We start from the raw sequence: 21,345 nt of genomic DNA on the forward strand, positions 1-21,345 counted from the left end.
TTCTCAACAACAAGGGATGAATATATCCCTCCAATGCGTAGTTTAGGCCCTTTTGGTTACTTCTCAATGACATCTGATCGTTATGTCTCCAAAAATCATCAATTACCTCCTGCGAAATGCTGTGTACTGTGACACCTGCCATAGCGCCGGTCACTAAATATTGATTTTTTGTCTGAGTGAGTGGAGGGGGGCGTGGCTTAGCCATAGGTCAATTAAATGATAGATTGATTTATGAGAGTTTTGTATACCTGACACAAAGTAAATTGCAGTTTAACAGAAGTTTTTAACCCCCAAATTAGTCTACAGGTGTCAGACAAGTGTTTCATAGGAATATGGTTATCAGAGTGAGTTGTACGTCTACCTTATGCCAACAGGAAGGTGAAAGTATAAAGTAATATGACAGTAGCTGTTTAAAGATGTGTAACATTAGAAATGTGGGCTTTTACATAGAAAGAGGCCTTATTATTACAAATGAATTTAAGATATTTTAAGACTTTTTAAGGACCTGTAGACACCCTGTGAGTTCTATGTTATAATAACAGGGAATATGTAGTGTATACTATTAAACAATCAGGTCACAGAAGGTTAAAAAATGCAGCATTTATTAAATCCATAAGTCAGCTTGACATAAAGCTGTCCAGCTACTAATGGGTTGGTATAACCAAAATCTTTAATGTTATGTTGAAATAATCTTAATTTGCAAGCTTTAACAATAGATTTTATGTCTTAAAATGTTCACACTTGCAGATAATGTTGAAAACATGTTTCAGAGCCAATCAGCATTTATAAGCATCTAATTAGAGCTGGGTGTGTTATGTGAAATATTTTGATACCAAGGCTGGTACAAACTTGAGTTTTGGGGTCAATACCAAAACAATACTTTTTTTTCCCAATTCCTTACTTTGAAGAATATAACTGTGTTTTTTCTCAAAACCCATTTTTCATTGGGACAAACTTCTCAAATTCATCAGTGTTTAATTTGGGCTTAAAGTTGTCATATGAGATCTTGGCCTGAAATCAGTAAAAGTTTGAGCCTTAATTTTGGGAATGGTAGTTAACTGAAGGCCCAGAGCTCTCAACTGTCTGCTGTCTCCTGCTAGCCTGGAAATCCAGACTCAAATCTTGAAAGATTTTGAGTCTGGCCCTCACCAAACACACCCTTCCTAGCCAAGGGGCGGCACTAACTGAGGCATATTAAATGCCGCCGCACGCAATTGAATAGCACGATGGCCAATCAGAGCAAAAAACAAGGTGATGTATTCATTGCACTAAGCCTCATTTGTTTGCCGAACAGTGGGGCTAACTGATTATGCTTTTGCCGTATCCTGTCGGCAAAACTGCAAAAACGTCCTTCCTGGAAACGAAGGCTTCTCGGGCAGTCTTCTGTTTCTCTATCAAGGAAAAAGATAAGTGTAGTTGGCTAACCCCGTGCAGTGCAAATTCGAATTTGCTAGGGGCGGGGCAGCTGGATTTCCAGGTTAATCTCCTGCCTAAATTTCTATGTTACAACTGGGTCAACTCCACGACCATTAGTGTAGATTTCACCCTTATTATTAAGAACATGTGCATTTGTCCTCCCCAATAAAAACATAAAAGTAGTGTTTTCATGCTCACAAAGTATATGACATCTACACCCTAAAGTTATACACAAAATGCACAAATCGGTGCATAAAATTCACCAGAACGTAGAAAATTAAGTGTTGATGCTAAAAATTTCCTGGCAGAGCAAGCCCAAACTGTTTGGTTCTGGACTTTCCACATCCATATATGATGTGCAAGGTACCCTGGGTGCGTTTTGGGGTGTCAACAACATACCAAATACAAAATACATTTCTGTATTCACAGGAAATGTACAGTTTGCATACAGTCTTTTTCTCAAAAATAAATTCACTACCTTGGTACAACACTGCAACTTGACTTTTTCTTCCCTTTCAACAACAAAAGAACGTGGTTACTTTTTGAAAACACTTTTTTTGTTGGTGTCTGATGCCGGAAGTCACTGACCAAGCAGCAGTTTTCAATGACTTCGGAGCTCAGAGCTAAACAAACAAAACCTTTGTCCTTGTCTGAGACCGTAAGACTCAGTTGACCTTGTGGTAAGACTACTTTGTCCAGCTGAAAGCATGATGGAAATGAGGAACCATTTGTGGAAAAATAAGTTTGCAAGACACCCATGCCTACATCTAAAACAATCACCCTTCAGTGACAGTGGAAAATCCATTAACTATGCAGTCTTAAGAACAGATCAGATGTCCACTGGACGAACTGGGAGTTAAATACTCAGATTTTTTAAGCATGCCCCACCATTCAATCCAGTATTTTAATACTACCCCTGCCTCTCTAACCTCTAGGCTACAGCTGTAATGAATTTTTAAGATGTATTGGAAAAAAAATATGTCCACCTTGTTGGAACATCGTTGGCATGCATCCTGCTGCCTCGCTCATAAATTATGGACAAACAAGGAGAAAGGAAAGCAGACACAAAGACAGGCATCCTTGCGGCGTGGTTGGAAGAGTAATTACATTTATGGCTGAGAAAAGAGGACAGCCGGGGGGCCGGCAGAAACATATTGAGACAGATAAATATAATAGATCAACATTATTGGTCAGACTGAAATCAGAAAGGAAGCAGCTGTCTCAGCCGGCAGACTTACATATAAACAAACTGAAACCGGGATGGTTTCGTCAATACGTCAAGGCAGGTGCACGGAGTCAAGAAGTCAGGGAAATGGACTAATGACTGGCCCTATTCCCTGTTGAGTGCACTGCTTCTGTAGCATTTCCAGGAACACATTAACTGCCTGCATAGAGCTCCAGCATCCTCTTCTAATAGCATCATGGTCCTCTGGCACCAGCAGTCACTTTACACACACTCTCTATCTGGACTGAAATGTCCTAAAAGTGATTACCTTAATGCCCATGGAGCTAAATGAATGATAATCCTGCTGGGCATCTTTGTTTAGGGATATCATGATGACCTAAAACCCAACCTTCCCAAGGTGAGAAGAAGTGATTTTCCTTCCACTGAACTGGCAGGATGCACCAAACCCAATTTAGATAGAGCACTTCCTACAACATTTTGTTATTTGTTCCAGTTGCACTGATATGTTCTGAAAAGTCAGTTAAAAGACATTGTATTCATTATTCACGCTACAAAGTCTGGGAGTAAAAAGTTCAGAAAGTACACGCTGTACTGATGTGCACATGAGACCAGTCACACTGTGTAACTGCGGGACAGCCACGGGCCATCCGTCTATGCGTTGGCGGTAGCGGCAGATTACACCAGGTCTCATCACCACTAATCTGGGATTATCTTAAACGCCACGACAACCTGGAATCGGACACTGTGACAAACTGATTGTGATCCCACGCTACTCAGAGGCACAGATTTTTTTTTAAAGCTTGTTTTTTTTTTATAGCATCTGTGCTTCATTATATAGTAAACACTTGAATGTACAATGCCTGAACGGATCTGACACCTACAACATTGCAACCATATGGGATGCCCTTCAGCTCGAGGAAAGAGAACAACATCAACAGAAACATGAACTCATGAATGAAAGAAGAGGGATTTCTACAAGGAGAGATATTAAATGAAACTGAGTTTTTAAACAATAAATCTTGTGATATTCTACACTTTCAACAAATCCCACAAGAAACAGAAATGGCAAATAACCTCCATTATTGTCGATGGTGTTGCTGTTGCTGTGTAACTATTAAAAACACATCAATGCGCAACATAACATGACTGACCCTTAAAAGGTCATATGTAAGAAATCTAAAGCAAACAGTCGTAAAATCCTCCTAATATGTCACAGAGACTAAGGAATAATGTTCATGTAACATACTGATCTCACTGACAACAATAGTATGGCCAGAATATTCGCATTTAAAAAATTTTTTTACAGTCCGCAAATCATGTTTATGTTTTGAATTTGTGTTTTGGCCTGTTGTGCCACCTACCGCCGTCTACCAGTCACACAGTCAGTTGAGTCTCAGCATCAGTTAGTTATGACTGAGCTACAGCAGCACGGCAAGCAGCGTTAGAAGTGTCCCGCTACATAGCATTAGTAGCCGGCTCCTCCTCAGCTGTATCCCTGCAGCAGCGTTAGCAGCAGAGAAGCCGGACTTGCTCGAACGGTCTGCTGGAAAACTGAAGATCAAGGACGCGGCGACACGGCCCTGCCACGGCAGCCGCCCGCGGGCAAATAAATCAGTCTCCAGCGTGCCGCTGTCCAGCAACCTCGAATCTGTAGGGGAGGAGGGGCGGACACGACTCGCGGCAGTATTTTGAATTAGTAACCGTTTTGGCCACATTCTTACATACAGCGCCTTTAAGGTCTAAGCTTTACATATGAAAAAAAAGCAAAAAACCAACAAAATTATTGGCTAAGCTCAAGCAGCAACCTCCAGCGCTCAACTCAAGTGAGGCCAATGTGGAAGTGCCAAAAACTGCAGTTCATCAACTGCTCACTAGGGGCTGGCTCCCAAACAGAGCAAATTTTACAGTCTGTGACTACGATGCATGTAGCTGTAATGCAGCGTTGTCCTCAGTCCTGGAACAGAGAGCAGGAGATCAAATGACGTACAGACAGAATTCATGTCACTTACTTCAATTTCTTCGCCTGCTTGCTTTTCATAGTTGTAATAACGACTTTTGGCCTTGACTCCATTTCCCCCCATTGTAGCAATTCACATACAGAAGGGGAATGACAGGGAAGTGAAGGGACAGTCAATAAGAGACAGATGCAAGCTGCAAACAGATTTTTTATGTGCTTCCCCCTGCAGATTTTGACGTAGAGTCATTCATAAATTCAAAAAATATTTAGCACTCTGCTCTACATTCTTATGCAAGTGCTGTGCTCGGATTAATTAATTAATTCTTTGATTTTGAAGCAGTAGCCTTATGTTGTTGTTGTTATTTAGCCTGACTAAGGCTATTGTATGGTTAAATCCATGGATTTTATTTTATATAAAATAACTGCCACCTCGTAATTTAAACAGCGGCGTGTAAGTGCTGTTTAAAGATGTTTAGTTTAAAATGTGCACAATGCATAATCAAGTTCAGAATTTCATAAATACATGGATAAATAATTTAGTTCATGATGATTCAAATCTTATCGTCATGAGACTGAGTTGATGCATGCAAGGTAAAGGTGGAAGCTTCTACGGTATTAGTTCATTGTTCGCTTATCTTAATTTCTGTGCCGGAACTAATGCTCATTGTCAGGTGTACCACTACGGCGGAATTCGCTGTGGGACAGTGTATAGCACAGTGCTGAGAATGTCTTGCTAGATTTGGCTTTTGTTGTGTAAATGTCTGAGGTCGAAGTTGGATTGTCGGAAAGACAATCCGAAAGATGTTTGAAGGACTTTAAGAGCTTTGGGAAACTCTTTTCAAGACCAGTGGCCGACGAGGTATTTCATTTCACTATGTTTCTCATGATTGCACTGACTGCCATTTTGTTTTCTCTTCTGTCATGTTGCACTTTGTACACTGTATTGATGAGTTCTCTGTTATGTTTATTTTTAAAAATTAGTTTGACGGCATGACAAGAAGGAGATGCCTGAATAAACGCCCGTTTAAGAGAACCAACCTGCGTCTGTGTTGTTGTAAAAGGGGCAACACTAGGCACTGAAGGTTATTTCAAGTCAGTCCCGTACATGCCATCCCGCTGTCATTACAATTCACTTTTTATTCTGAAATACTGTCATGGCCGTGTTGTTGACAGTGGCTTGCACGGCTCCATAAATGAGTGGGGTATCAGTTTTAATCGTGGAAATAAGAGCAGATACAGCAGCAGGCAGCTCTGCAGCAGTGCCACACCCACAACGCTGTATGTGTGAAGACTGCAAGCATGTGAGGTAGCCATCAAGCACTGCTCACGCATGCAGCATGGCCCGGGCCTTATCTTTAAAAGCAGGCATGTCCAAAGTCTGGCCTGGGAGTCAGTCGTGGCCAGGCGACCAACATTATACGGCCAGCAGACATTTCCTGCTACGTAGCAGACACAGCCACAGCAAAGGAGCGTAAAGTCGACAGTGAGGGCTGCTGTTTTTTTTAGGAGCGGCTGACAGTAGAATACTTTTTCACTGAAAGACTTGTCGTTTTTTGTCTCATTTGTAGCTATGTGAATTCTGAAACCTTCTTGTCAACCAATCTGAGAACAGAGAGGCAACATCTAACCGTCAAAGCAACAGGTGTGTTATCAGACCAAACAAGGAGAGGGGATCGAAAGCCAAACAGAAAAAAGGAAAGGCACCGAGAGAATCACACTAATTTTACACTTGTTACAAATTACAACAAATTACCTTGAAAATAGCCTCTAATGGTTCCAGTCATACAACACTGGCATGAACAATCTAATAACTTATTTCTACAGAGCTCTCGTTGCCTCGTGAAAAGGGAAATGAGTTCATTCAAGTGTTAATTCATAACAGCGAGAACCTTTTAACTGATATTGCGCAACCATAATGAAACTCCCTGGCGCGCACACACACACACACACACACACACACACACACGAAACACACACACAAACTCCCTCGCAGAAATCAGAGAAAATTAAGAGGCAGAAAATGAGAAATATCGAGGTCAAGGGAAAAAAATTAATTACTAACTATTACTTAAAATCTAGAAAGAACCCACATGCGAATAAGATAGTAACTTCTGGCTATTCTTGAATGAGAAAGGTATGTAGACACACAAACGAAAATACACACAAAATAACACTGTCTGGCACAAAAATGTTTCCTCTTCAGGAAGAATGATGACTGTGAGAATGACTCTCGAGCTTAATGACCCAGGTCCTGCATTAGAAAACCCAGAGAGTCTGGAAGAGGAAACTAATCTCAAATCCCCTTCACACTCGCTGAGCTGGAGTGGCACTTCTTTCTCCTTCTCTCTACTCCCCACTTCCACAGTTTCCTTCCTTCAGGCCAAAAGAGCACAGAGACAACAATACTCCTCCCTGCTTTTCTGCCCTGGCCACACACACACACACACACACACACACGTCCCAGGCCAGCACCCACACCACGACTCCTCCACCACCACATATTCAGCTCTGCATCCTTCTATCTGGGGCAAAATTCGGCCACACATAAACAGTCCAGTGCCAATGAAAACTGGAGGAAGTCCGCTGAGGTCACTTGTTAGTATTCCAGGGGTCAGAGGGTTAAACTCTTCTTCCACCCCCAGAGGTCACCCATAAATAACAGCTCTGTCAGTACAAAGCTGAGTGACATACTGTGAAACATCCATGTTGGGAAGACAAATGAGAAGCCACACAGAGACTGAGACACGTGGGGTGGGAGGAAGAGGTCAGAAAGGAAGCGAATGAACTGGGATTTTGAATCTGTGTGCCAAAATTTCCTATGAAGTTCATAGCATATTGCAAGTTAACAAGACAACAAAAGTCTGCCAAAGGTAACAGCACACAGCTTCAAATAATCTTTTCTTGAAGTCATCCATAGACGTTACATAGAAGATGACGTAGAGCCTGTTTACACCTGGTATTAATATGTATCCTGGGTGATCTGATCACAAGTGGACAGTGCTAAATACAAGTGTAAATGACCACCAAGACACATTGTGATCCAACCACTCAACCACTTGTTGAGGTGGTCTGGGACATATTTGGTAGGGTAAGGTAAAGTAGAGTAAGGTAAGGTAAAGTGTCCCCAAGGAGCAAGTCAGAATACAGACAGTAGTCAGTAGTACAACAAAACAGACAGTACAATACATAACAAACAGTATCCAGTATCACACACTGTCAGGGGTAAATCACAGACAATTTGTGGTCACCGCTGGTTAAGATAAGAAATAGCAGTAGCAATAGTTGTCCTTGTAATAAAAGACATATTTCAGGGAACAAAAAAAAAAAAAAGATAAGAAATAGCAGACGGGACAAAGGACAATCTGCAACACTTAAATGCTACATTTAGGGAGGCTAAACCTCCGCCCTGATGGAAGCATCTGAACCTCAACATGGAGGGGATGTTGAGAGTCTGAGGCAATCGTCCAAGCTTTAGTGGTGACCCTCTCTTCATACAGATGCTGGAGGTTATTAAAACTAACACCAGTGATCTTACAGCACAACTTGAACACTTTTTCCAACTTGCTCTTGTTTTTAAGGCTTAGATTACCAAACCAACAGACAACGTTAAACGAACGGACTCAATAAAAGCAGAATAGAACAATTCTTGGAGTCTGTATTTTACCCCAAATCCTTCCAGATTGCCGGTGGAATCACCGTTCCAGGATCAAACACTACCTCTGCGTAGCAACACTGGACAAGAAACTCACGGCTGTACTTCAGTCCATGAGGTTGGTCAAACCCATTCAGAGAAAACAACACCACACAGTGACAAGAGCACCAAAACCAAATGCTTGACAGTTGACATTGGGATTATCGGATCACCATTCATTCAACTGTCAAAATGACATTTAACACCACAAAAACAATAAAAACATACATGACTACTTCTGCCGGTCACTACTAGTGCAGCACCCTCAGGCCCTTTTGGCCGCATATCTTTTGTAGCGTAAACACTAATGTGTCCTGGTGCGTCCCCAACAAGGACTATGTCATCAGTGAAGGATGTGGTGATTGTTTTGGTGACAGTGTGCAAATGCTCTATAACTTGCCAATTTTACGATGAGCTCAACGAAGTGTTGCCTGACTGTCCATCATTTTGCCATATGGAAGGAGATCTGCTGAATTCTGCTGACAGTGATATCCCTAGCTGTGCCGAAACAACCGCTAACGTGACTGGCGAGCATGCTAGCAAGAGTGTGGACGTAATAAATGTGAGCAGGGCCCTTTGACAAGTGGTCAGCTGGAGATGCGTGATAGACACAGGACTGAGCGGCGATGTGTCATGCCGGTCTACTTGTGTTCAGATCACCGAAACACATGTTAATACCAGGTGCAAACAGGCTCACAGAGGTGTAAAGATTGAGAGAGCAGGAAAGAAAGACAGATTATTTTTAGTAATCCATTTTGTGTCGTAGCAAAGCAACTCATGAAAGACTCTTTTGGCTCGCTCGGTTCATCTACAACTCTCCCAGAATCCTTCCTTCTTTTTCACCTGTACACACCTGAGTGACCTCAGTGACTGTGATTGTCAAATTTTTGGTCTTGGAAAGTTACAACACTTATCTGACGCAGCTCCCCAAATCAGAAAGGTGTGAGGGAAGAGGGTTTCAGACGCTGTTTGCTCATTCATAGGCCGTATACCTCTGCCTTTCCATCTACCTTATCAGCTCCTAACACGACTCAAAGCTTCAAGAAACCTCTGTCTCATTCTGTCTCTTCTAAATCTCCTCAAAACACTGCACTGAGACAACATCCCCATCCTGTGTCTCTGCTCCCTGGATCCCTCATCGTCTCGCCTCATTTCTTCACTTGACCACACTCGACCTTCATTACTTCCACAGCAATAAACCTTTACACTGCAAATCTGCCGAGTCGTGGTGCTTGCTTGTTAATTTTTCCGCATCCATCGAATGCACACAGAGTCGGTGACACTTTATTGATTGGTGAGTTTAGATTACAGCCGCAGCATTCAGGTCAGAACACAGGTTCAGCTTGTAAGGCATGTACATAGCATCTCTAGTGTCGCAGGTAGTGTCTGTCTGTATTGGGATGTTTCAAAGCCTGGAGTTTGGTTCACTGTGCAGAAAATCCAAATTTAGGCAACAGAGTGGAGAGACAACCACCACGGCTGAGTGTGATATAAAAGCCTTTTAGCTCCCCACCTGGTAAACAATCTGTTCTGATTTACAAGCTGCGTATTTTTAGTAGGGACTGAGCAAAGTCACTACAAGGACAACAGATGCAGAAGTTCATGAGCTTCTGGACACAAGAAGAGAAGTTGACATAAATTAAGAGATAACTAGCATGCTTAAAGATTTGGTTACAACAACATCACAAAGGTACTAGGAGAGAACAAACTGAAGATGCAGTCCAGTCGCTGGAAGAAAGCACTGACATTGTACGTTTCTAGAAACCATGAATACCTTACATTTGCACAATTCATACATGTCATAGCAACGTTTGCAAATTGACGTAATATAAAAGCTGACTTTGTCATCAGGAGGCTGCCGAGCTGCACGCCACTGTTCCAGATCACCATACTAGGAAACAGGTTGGGTTTTAGCGAGTCAATACTGTGTTTCCACCGACTTTATAAGCTCCAAATGTGGGTGTTATATTGCAACTTGTCAGCATTTTTCCAGCGGGAGTAATGCCACAAAAAGTGGTTGGTTTTTACCAAGGCTTGACTGCATTTCGTGACAAAACAGTGGCATGAAAAGCGATCAGTTGTTGACTGAGACATAGCTGCGTATCCTGCTGAGGTTGTGGCCCCTACACTGGGTATTTCAAGACATAACGTGATTTTTCCCTGACCATTACCAAGTGGTTTTTGTGCCTCAACCTAGCCTCTCGTTAATCACAGCATTGTTAGAACATAATGTTCCAATCTATTTGCTACATAATAACGTGCAATTGTCATGTATCTAGGGCTGTGATATGGACAAAAATTCATATCTCGGTATTTACAGGCTGACTGGCGATACACAATATATATCTCAGTATTTTCTACAAAATGGGCTACGTGTTGTTAGTTGCAAGTTAAAGTTTAAAGTTTCAAAACACACATTAAACACACATTAAAAACACTTTAAACATGGCTTAATAGAGACAATCTCAAACACAAGTACACAAATCAGCTTCACTGTAACTCGCAGCCTTCACAGACAAAGCACTTGTCTTTATCTGGACACATTTTCCCCACAAATATAACATGCTAATGTTTTTAGCACAAGCCTATGGCATTTTACATTGTATAAATTAGCCTAGTAGCTAACGGGCTTTTCCTCTACTCATAACAAGCCAGGGACAACAGCAACATTTAACAAAGGTGACCTTACAAAATTCGGCTCCATTACAACTCACAAGGTTCACTGACAAAACAACTTTCTTATACTAAACACATTTTCCAAGCAAATATAACATGCTAACATTATTAGCACAAGCCTATGGCATTTTACATGGTATAAATTAGCCTAGTGACAAGTGGAGATTTCCTCTACTCACATGAAGCCAGGATAAATCACACACAAGACTTAAAATGCTATTTTTGTGGAGGCTTTATTGTCTTCACAATTTATTATTTTATTAGTTGAATAAAACAAGCATTTGAACACATCAGCTTTGGCTCTTTGAAATGATACTGAGGATTTTTCCACTTGTTTTCTGACATTTTATAGCCTAAACGATAAATCGATTAATTGAGAAAATTGGATGATTACTTGACAGAAAATAATTAGTTGTAGCCCTACAACAAAGCGTGCAACAAGTCACTTCAGAACAGAGGCCTTGTTCAGACTGCCGGCCCAAATCCATTTTTTGGCATTTCCAGATTGCATCCAGATGGACTTTAGAAAGTCTGTACAGCAAAGTGAAGTGTTGAGCAGAATCCATGCTGCTACCAGCAGAGCGCTATGGAGGACAGCATGAAAAGAAAAACAGTTTGTGGACAATGACAGCACAATATTCTTCTATTTCTCAAGCTCCCATGTTGGAAAGTAGCGTCACCAGCTTAGCTATGTAGTTACCACTGCTTACATCGTTACCACAGCAACCCATGCAGAGAGGTTTTGGACACAAATCTGATCTAATCACTTGCAAATAACAGTGCGGAAAGTCAGTTTCAAAGATATGATTTGAAAAACAAATGTGGTTTGCCTGCAGTCTCAACGTAGCCAGAGAGAATAAACTGCAGCTCTACAACTTGACAAAGGGGCTTGAATCTGGGTGCTCCAGAAAAAAGGTCCCCTGTTACTGCTCGCCACAAAACAGACACACTACAGCACCTGGATTCTACAATGTATGTAGCAACTAACAGGCTGAGAGGTTGAGATAAAAGTTTACTTGAATAAAAAGACAGGCATTGGTCAGGAGTCAAAAACAGGCAAACGTATCCAAAGGAGATAGGCAGGGAGTCATCAGTCTGTGGATCAGGCAGCTGGAACGCTAAGGCAATGTAAGGGGAAATGGGCTGGTATATATGCTGCAAGACTAACGAGGGAAATGGGGAACAGGTGAGGAGGAGTGAGGTGACTGAGGAAGGTGTAAAAGCCCGACGACATCTGGTGGACAGGTAGAGAAATAGCAATGAAGGGGCTTGAGGGATTGGAAGTGTGGGAGGAAGTGTTTGAGAGGAGGGAGAGAGGCATAATGGGAAAGCATAAACACAACCGAGGCAAACATTATGACAATGTGTCCCTTGTTGGAGCGTTCCCACATGACTTCATTTTAATGTAGGCATTGCAATGAAAATTCTTGTGTGAATACTCAATGCCCCGACTCATAGAAAGCACATTAGGAATGTTGATAGATTAGAAAATGTTGCACAGAAACAGTCTATTTGTGTCTCTAACTAATGACTACATGGGTTGGCGGTTTTAATTATTGACCTTTTCCTTACTCTGCATCTTTTTTGCAAGAACAATGTACCAGCATTAGCATTAACATGCTGACAGCGTTGCTTTTATGTTCACAGACGGTCAATTTCTAACTGTCTCCTATGTCCTGGCGTGCTCTCTGGTCAATCAGCAAGCTCGCTATATCCGGAAGCCTGTGGACTTGCATTACTGGAGCCGCCTCTCAACGTTAACACAGGAACCATTAGGCCAAATAGGTGCCTTTTCCTCATGGCAAGATCCCAATCCCCACTTATGGCTCACAAGAGGTTTAAGAATTGTTCGTGCTGAGCATGTTTGTCCAATATCACCCTGTCCAATCTCTTCTGGGGTTATAAAACCTAGGCTTCATTTATAAGACAAGACCTCCTATTCATTTTCCGTCTTCCCCTTAAAGCAGATGTGAGTGTGTGTGTGAATATGTGTGTGCGGTGTTAGTTTCAGGTTATCTAGAGTGCAGAAAGACGGATGAATTCTTCTTTATCAATAGTGCTTTTGATATCATCTTCGCAACAACACAGATGATCGTCATATGAGCGCGTGGGTGTGCGCGTGTTACAGGGAGGGGCGCCTAACATGCACACAAACACGTACCGCTGAGCGCATTTGCCTCTGAGATTAAAAATGACTTAGTGGCTAAAAATGACAGTTTATCAGAAGACAGACTCTCCGCTGGGAAGAGAGTGAAAAAAACAAATCCTCTCTCGCCTTATCTGTCATGACAAAGCAGCGAGGAGGGGGGGCTGTAATGAGAGATAGTCAGGAAAAAAAGAAAAAGAATAAAGTGACTATCCAGGAGGAAAAGAGAAGGCAGTGATTAATAGAAAGACGAAAAAAACATAGAGGTAGAAAGGGCAAGGTGGATTGCATCACGTTATCAAATAATATCTCACATCTCTACTATCTGCCCAGATGTTACTCCTTATCCGTACGCATGCTGAGCAAGCTTTCACTTCCACATCCTCTCCTTCCCTACAGCACCGTGCTTCAGCACTAAACAGTAACTGTACAGGCCTCTGTAATGCATGACATTCATTTTCCTCGACTGCCATGCTTATGTGATTTTATAACCGCTGCATAAATGGTTTCTTAATGACAGCAAGGTCATTGAGGATAATTAGCAATATCTATCACTCTGGGGCAACTTGCTCAGGGCAGGATGTGAACTCGTGAGAGGCCTGCTATTCTCTGGTAATGATGTCGAACCGACCAGTTTTGCCACTGAAATGCTGGCAGATTGCTGTCGTGCATTAGTGGCAATGTTTTGCTGTCAGTTTTAATGTTGAGGTCGCCTTTAACATCCTGGCATTTCCATTTAACCTGCATGTACTTCTCTTTTGGTGACTTGGAGGGCAGTCGAAACAAGCTGGGCAACACTGACATACTGTCAGCTTTGATATGATGACCGTTCGAGCAAACAGTTGGAGATTTGGAGCAACTTTAGCACTGATCTGGAAATGGGTTTCTGACCTGATGGACCAACACATTCTCACTCTGACCTTGTCACATATTGACGTTTGGTCATGGACTTTTCACGTCCGGATACGATGTACAAAGTATCCTGGCTGCGTTGGATGTCGACGTTCTGGGACGCTGAGTCAAGTTCTGCCTGTCACATGCATTGTCTTCTTTCAAAATACACTTCTGTTTTCACAGGAAATTTACCATTTACATACAGTCTCTTTCAAAAAAAAAAAAACGCACTACGTCAGAACAACAAAGCAAATTGATGTTTTTTTCCTTCAACAACAAAAACACGTGTTTAGACTTTTGAATCTTATGGGACACAAACACCACTCTCTCGGGTAAAAGTCTGTGTTTGTTGGACCCATCTTCCAACCCTTCCGCCCACTCTACTCAGACTATCGCCACCTTAACTTTTGTTGTTGTCCCACCGTGTCCCCCTGAGGCCGCCGGGTACCAGTAAACCATAACGGCAACTGGCCGCGTATCATGCTGACATTAAAGAACAGCTTTTTTCCTCGGTGTCAGACGCCACAAGTCACTGCTCAAGCGCCGTATTTCGACGTCTTTACAGTGAGACTGGGTCAGTTCTAAATAACCAAGCTGTCATCAATAGGCCAACAATTATTTTATACACTTGAGCCAGATGTTAAAAAATGGCAGCCTACAAATCTTGGCTGAACACAATGTGCACTACATCGTACAACTGACCAGGTGCAGATGTTCCCCTGTTTGGTCGCCAGTGAAAGGATTCAGCGAGTGTTGCATTGAAGATGATGTCACGGCAGCTTCAAACAACACCGCTTATGGGGTTAGCTGAGAATCCCACCTACATGGGAGTACTGTTCATGTATAAAGAGAACTGGATACAGCGTTGAAGGCGGGGTCCCACTTAGGGATGCATGATAATATCGGCACATCATCGGTATTGGCTGATATTGGCAGAATCGGCCAACTTGCTTTTTCTTAATTTGCACAATGAGTGAAGATTACATACATTGAAAAGTATTGTATTTCATGTCTCCGGTTGTTGGGGGGCCATCATGCTTTGAGTATGCATGCATCTATGATGTTAATTCAACTACAGAAGAGACTTGACTTGGGAAAAAGTTGATATATTGGTCGTTATCGGTCAAATGAGTTGTTACATATCGGCATATCATCGGTAAAAATCCAGTATCATACATCCCTAGTCCCACCCATTCCAATGACAGTTGCTCAGGCACACATGAAGCAAAACAAGTACAACTTTCTGGGTATATAATTCCTCAATTCTTCCACATCAGGGGTATAACATGCGTCTCTTCTAGACTTTCTTAATGTTACTGGACTAAATGGATCAAATTCTGATCATAAAACGAGTCATTTTGGGGGGGTTGTGATGCTCAAAAAATGTATCCACTGATTTTCATATGTCTCTTTCACAATGTAAGTCTATGGAAAAAAACTTTTTGGGCCCAACAGCATCATGTGACGAACCTGGGAGCTGTAATTCCATGGTTTGGCCACTATGTGAAAGTGGCCTCAAAGCCTGGTGTTGCTCTTGAAGGCTTGGAGAGAACTGTCATTGGAATCATCACTTATGCAGCAGAAGACATCCTGTCCAAACTGCTCATTTTTAAATAGCCAGGCTGCCATCAATAGTGACCGCAATATTCACTTGACCCAGATTTTAAAAAACTGGCAGCTTGCAAAACTACTCCGTACTCTACGCTGTACAACTGGCTAAATGCAGACATTTCTCTGTTTGGTTGCCAACGAAAGGATTCAGTGAGTGTTGAAGATGATGTCATGGCAGTTTCACACAGTATCGCTATGGTGATCAGCTGAGAATCCCACCTACACCGAGAGGGTATCATCTGCAGTGGAAAACAAAATAGCGAAAAAGGACCTGGTACCAAAAGTGAGTTGATTCAGGTTGAGCTCAACATTGCAGTTGGAAATGAGGCATAAGTGAGTAGGCTCATTTTGGTATCACTTTCACTGAGTAGAGGCTCAATATGACCAGTTTCTACCCAGTCCCACTCGCTGACGATCTCTGATGGTCAGAGCTGAGTAAAGGGCACTTCTGACTGCAGTTTGCTGGTTGTAAAGAATGTTACTCGTCCTCATTTGTCACTGACAGTCCGAGATTAGGATGGATGACCTTCCGGTTATTTCCCCTATCTAAATTGGTGAAAACAGATCTATCCCAGTGCCCAGCCTGCCAGGCCAGGAGAACGTCATCAACACACACAGACAGAAACATCATCCATTTTCTGGCATACATGCAAAGACTAAAACACAAAAGCTGCACATACACAAACACACACACACACACACACATATAAGAACACAAAACCTGACACACACAAATGTGGCTGTCCAGAGTCATAAAGCCGCACGGTGATTGGGTGGACAAGACAAGTGCTGTCAGCTCTACTGCCAGTCGCTGACACAACACAGAGCAGTCGACCGGATATAGACCCTCAGCTCACACACTGCCAGGCGGAGGCCTACAGCGGGCTTAACATGTCTCGCTCATACAATGAAACAACAGAACAGACAACAAACAGTGTGCATGTGCTGCTGATATTGTCATTCTTCCACCCTTTTCGTGTTCGCACCAATGCAAACGAAACACACCGATAGTCTTCATCTCTTTCATAGTGATTATTAAAAGCCACGATATGTAATTACGGCCCATATTCCTCTGATTGTTCATTTGATGCTTTCGTTTCTATAGTCAGAGATTAATGTGAAAGTAAAAGTGAATCAACCTAAAATGGCAAAACAAGAGCTCAGACTGTTGGCACTGCACAAAAACACATCTTTCCTGACACGTGTCTTGAGCTTGCACCCATTGCCCTTAGGACTTGAAATCACTTTGACTCCTTTTAAACATCAACATCAACACTAATCTCCACACCCAGGCTGAGGCGGCAAATGGATAAGATGTCTTGCTTAAAAGTCCAGTGTGTAGGATTTGGGGGATATATTCACAAAATAGAATATAATATACTAAAGTATGTCTTCTTTAGTGTACAATCACCTGAAAGTAAGAATTGCTGTGTTTTCATTACCTTAGAATGAGACTTATATCTACATAGAGAGTGGGTCCTCATTTATAGAGGTCGCCATGTTGTTGTCATGTTTCTACAGTAGTCCAGAATGGACAAACGAAACACTGGCTCTAGCTTGGGCCATTTGTGTTTTTGCGTTGGCCACCATAGTAAGAAACTCCTCTACGACAAGCAGCATCGGAAAAACACCGATTTGTGACGTGAAAGTGCTTTAATCAGTACTTTTACTGGTTTAAATCGCCGGATCCATTTGTTTTAAAGAGGAAGACACCCCTGCAGATAATCCATCTCACAGTGAAAACCTTTTGAACGTCTGGATCTTAAGTTATCAGAGAAACAAGGTGAGCGCAGATTAGCAGGTGCTGGGCTAGAGGCCCATTTTTGACATGCCAAACTGCATCGAAGAAACTCTGAATTGTACATTAAACTGCCTTATTCAAGTGTTTTTGTTTGTTTTGAAGAGGAGGAGGCCTCTGTGGATAATTTGGCTCCCAGAGCGTCTGGATCAGAGCCACCTGCCTCAAATGTGCCAAACAGCATTGGAGAAACACTTATTTGTGACGTGAAACTGCTTTAATCAGTATTTTTAGTGGTTTAAATCTATAGATCTGTTTGTTTTGGAGACAAAGAGATCTTTGCAGATAATTCGGCTCCCGCTAAAAACCTCCTGAATGTCTGGAGTTTAAGTTATCAGAGAAAAAAGGTGAGCACAGATTAGCAAGTGCTAGGCGAGAGGCCTTTCTTTGACATGCCAAACAGCGTTGAAGAAACTGATTTGTGCAAACATCTAATCAGAGAAAAAGGGTGAGCACACAATAGCATGTGGTGGGCAAGCCACATGTCTCCAACGTGCCAAACAGCATCGGAAAAACACCAATTAGTGACATGAAACTGCTTTAATCAGCATTTTTAACTAGTTTAAATAGTGAATCTGTTTAACTTGGGGAGGAAGAGACCTCTGCAGAAAATTCGGCTTTCGCTAAAAACCTCCTGAATGTCTGGATTTTAAGTTATCAGAGAAAAAAGGTGAGCACAGATTAGCAAGTGCTAGGCTAGAGGCCCATCACTGTATTTTTAACAGTTCAAATGACCGGATCAGTTTGTTTTGGAGAGAAAGAGACGTCTGCAGATAATTCGGCTCTCAGTAAAAACCTCCTGAATGTCTGGTTTAGAAGTGAGGTGAGCACAAATTAAGTTATCAGAGAAAAAGTGTAAGCTCACATTAGCATGTTGCGGGCAAGACACCTGTCTCCACTGTGCCAAACAGCATTGGAAAAACACTGATTTGTAAGGTGAAACTGCTTTATTCCGTGTTTTGACCCTTTTTAATAACCTGCTCTTTTTGTTTTGGCGAGGAAGAGACCTCTACGGATAATTCGGCTCCTGGTAAAAACCTCCCAAACAATGAACTCTGAAGGAATTCTAACCAGGAGAAGTTTTAGCTGGTTGCAATCTGCAATCACAGCTTGTTAAACCTCCGCTTTATCTTACACACTGGACCTTTAAAGCCACCTCAGAAGAAACTGTCATGGAGTCAGTGAAACAGGTGTCACTGTGGCCGTTCAGATGAATAAAGCAAAGATCTGACGCCCTGTGTGTTCTGCAAGGACCCACATGAATTCTCTAGGAACTATAATGGGTGTGTTATGTTTACAGACTCGGTGCTGTCATCACTAACTCGCTGGTCTTTGTCAACAGAGATGTTGTCCGCAACAGTGACGCCTGTTCTCAGGGCAGAAACCCAACAGAGAAACAATGGACACAAGACCAAACAAAAACACAATCTTTTGTCTGGTGTCACCTGCTGCGATCAAACATGCTCGCAAAAAAAAAAAAAAATCAGAGTAAAATCAGGAGTTGTTGTTGTTCTATTCAGAGACTGGAACAGCAACAGAAGGAGAGCACTGTACACACAAGCCTACGTGATACTCTGAGAGGACACAGGGAGCCATGCTCTATCACCAGTGGCAACCTGAGCTGGTATTAATTGCAGCTCAGGCAGTTATATTAAGGATGCACACACTCATTCTCTGCTATCCTAAAAAAAAAACCGAGCCTGGTTCCACTGCACGGTGTGAATTCCAGACAGGAGTATGTAATGGCCAAGGTTTTTGCAGCTCATGCGCGCCATGTTGGAGCAGACTGCTCACATCACAACACACCATAGACTACCCTGTTACTCTCCTCTCCTCCTCAGCCTGTAGCCAGGCAGCATCTCTCTGCCGTGCAGTGACGGCTGGCGCCACTGGAAATTCACCGTCGAGGGTAGAAAAACACAGACATGCTGAAACACTCTCCTCAGCACACAGATCGATATGACATGATGGATCATGAAAGGCATTCGTAAACATGTCGTCCCGTTACACCTGTCGGCCTATCGTGGCTTTAAAGTACAGGGCAGTAACGCGGGCCTTTGGGTGCCTCATAAAAACCTTGTTGACATGACATGATCATGCAGCTGTTTTTTTCTCACACCTCTCCAAACCAGCCTGACTTCACTGTGCGCTTGTTATTTCTAATGAGCATTTGTGTCCCTTTAAGGATGCTGCGCCCTGGTGATTACTAGTTGTAACCTTAACGCAGCGACCGTGTTTACAGAGAGGAATCTCACCACTCAGCTGCAGAAACACACCACCTATATTAATTAAAATTTCCTCCATCTCCTTCATCATGTCCATCTCCATCTTCATCCCTCTGTCCCGCTCTGTCATCCCTAAAGGATGCTGCCCGAGCTGGAAGCTTAAATATTGCGCCGCTGGACAAACCACCAAAAGCAGGTCAGCCACAGGAACACACAACCACCGCACTCTGTAAATCACGACTTACTCAGTTGCAGATCCCTTTCCCGCCACGGACGTCTTCCAAACAGGGTGTCTTCTTGTTTATTTCTGAGCCGAATACTCTAACACCCCCCTTTCCTCTCCTCCTCCTCCTCCTCTTCCTCCTCCTCCTCCTCCTCCTCTTCTTCTTCTTGTGGCTGGCACCCTTTCTGTTATTGCTGAGGTGATGCCGCGGGCAGCCCGAGCGCGCACAGTAATGGCAATAACGATAAGACCCCGATGGATGGCGAGAAAAGACGCACGACGGGCTCGCCCTGCGTGGAAATCTCCTGGGCGTCGGGGCGTCGGGGCGTCGTCTGAAGCAGGTTGGTGTGTAGTTAGTGCACGGGTGAGAGGGAGAGTCAGAGTGGTATGTGGAGGGGAGTGGGAGAGGGGAAAAGGATACGCCTCCCTGCCTTGTAGAGATAAAGGGGGCCCTGGCTGCGCGCGTTGACGGAGAAATGGGTCCTCCTCTCCAAACGGGGGCCCTGCTGGCTCTGCTCCAGCCTTATCATATGACGTCCGAGGAACCAGGCTGTCTGCTTCAGGGCTGCAGAGGAGCGGTGTACGTGCAGCCTTAAAAAAACTGGGAGCAAATCCAGTTCTGCCGCCAGAGGAGAAAGGACCATTCTTTCAGGGGTGGTATTTTTTTATGCCCCACTTCTCCATCTAGCGGCGGGAAGGCTCCATGTCAAGACTTCTCAAGATGTGTCTTCATTCTGTTACATAAATAACCTCAGGCTGTGAGACTGAATGGCTGCTCAGCCTGGAGCAGTGATTCTGAGCTGGGCTGTATTTCTCTTTTTTTTTAAATAAATGAGTCAAAAATAAATGAATCGCAGTGATAGAAAATGTTAACACATCCAAACTATTTTGGAGCCGCCTGTTATTGTCTGACCCAAATTATTCTGTCACATCTGCATCCTCACATCAACCAAAATATATTGCACCTGCACCAAACATCCAGCAGGTGGTGCTCCTGTTCCAGACATACTCCCACGTCATTCCAGGTTTCTGTCTGTTAATTCACTGTTGATGGTTTGTCCAAGAAATAGTCTTATTATAGTTTAATTAACATCTAATAGGGTACTTTTTATATGTGTAAAATGACATGAATCATGGGGCATTATAACCTCCATGAAGGCTGGATTTATTGAACGACAAATGAGTGCATATACTGCATTAAAGGACCAAAACTAATATCCTCCTGAGACCTGAACTTTTGTTTGGTATACATTTTTAATTTCTACTAGCTATTTGGGATCAGTAGGACATGATAAGTAAAAAAAAAACTAAACTAAACATTGTCAACAACAATAGAGTCCCATTGTCTTCAAACGTGACAAAGTCCCAACGTTTTCGAAGAGAACTTCCTAATTAACAGTGTCTTAGCTTTTTATTGATGCTAAAATTGGTCAAATCTGTTGCCATATCAAACCACAATTATGTTATTTAGCACAAATAACTAAGTTTCAAACACAAAATATGATCAGGAATTGGACTGTGT

The 21,345-nt window shown here is 42.7% G+C and overlaps 1 protein-coding gene across 1 annotated transcript in view; it reads right to left on the reverse strand.

The window, feature by feature from the left end:
* The window catches only part of palm1b (paralemmin 1b), a 39,321-nt gene extending 19,115 nt beyond the window's left edge, over positions 1–20,206 (reverse strand). The window contains exon 1 of the mRNA XM_050061093.1: positions 19,846–20,206. The gene's annotated coding sequence lies outside the window, so the exon portion shown is untranslated. The remainder of the gene's footprint in view (positions 1–19,845) is intronic.
* Between the last annotated feature and the right edge of the window lie 1,139 nt (positions 20,207–21,345).

The sequence above is a fragment of the Epinephelus moara genome, chromosome 14, assembly GCF_006386435.1.
Source record: "Epinephelus moara isolate mb chromosome 14, YSFRI_EMoa_1.0, whole genome shotgun sequence".
In the NCBI taxonomy this organism is placed as follows: Eukaryota; Metazoa; Chordata; class Actinopteri; order Perciformes; family Serranidae; genus Epinephelus; species Epinephelus moara.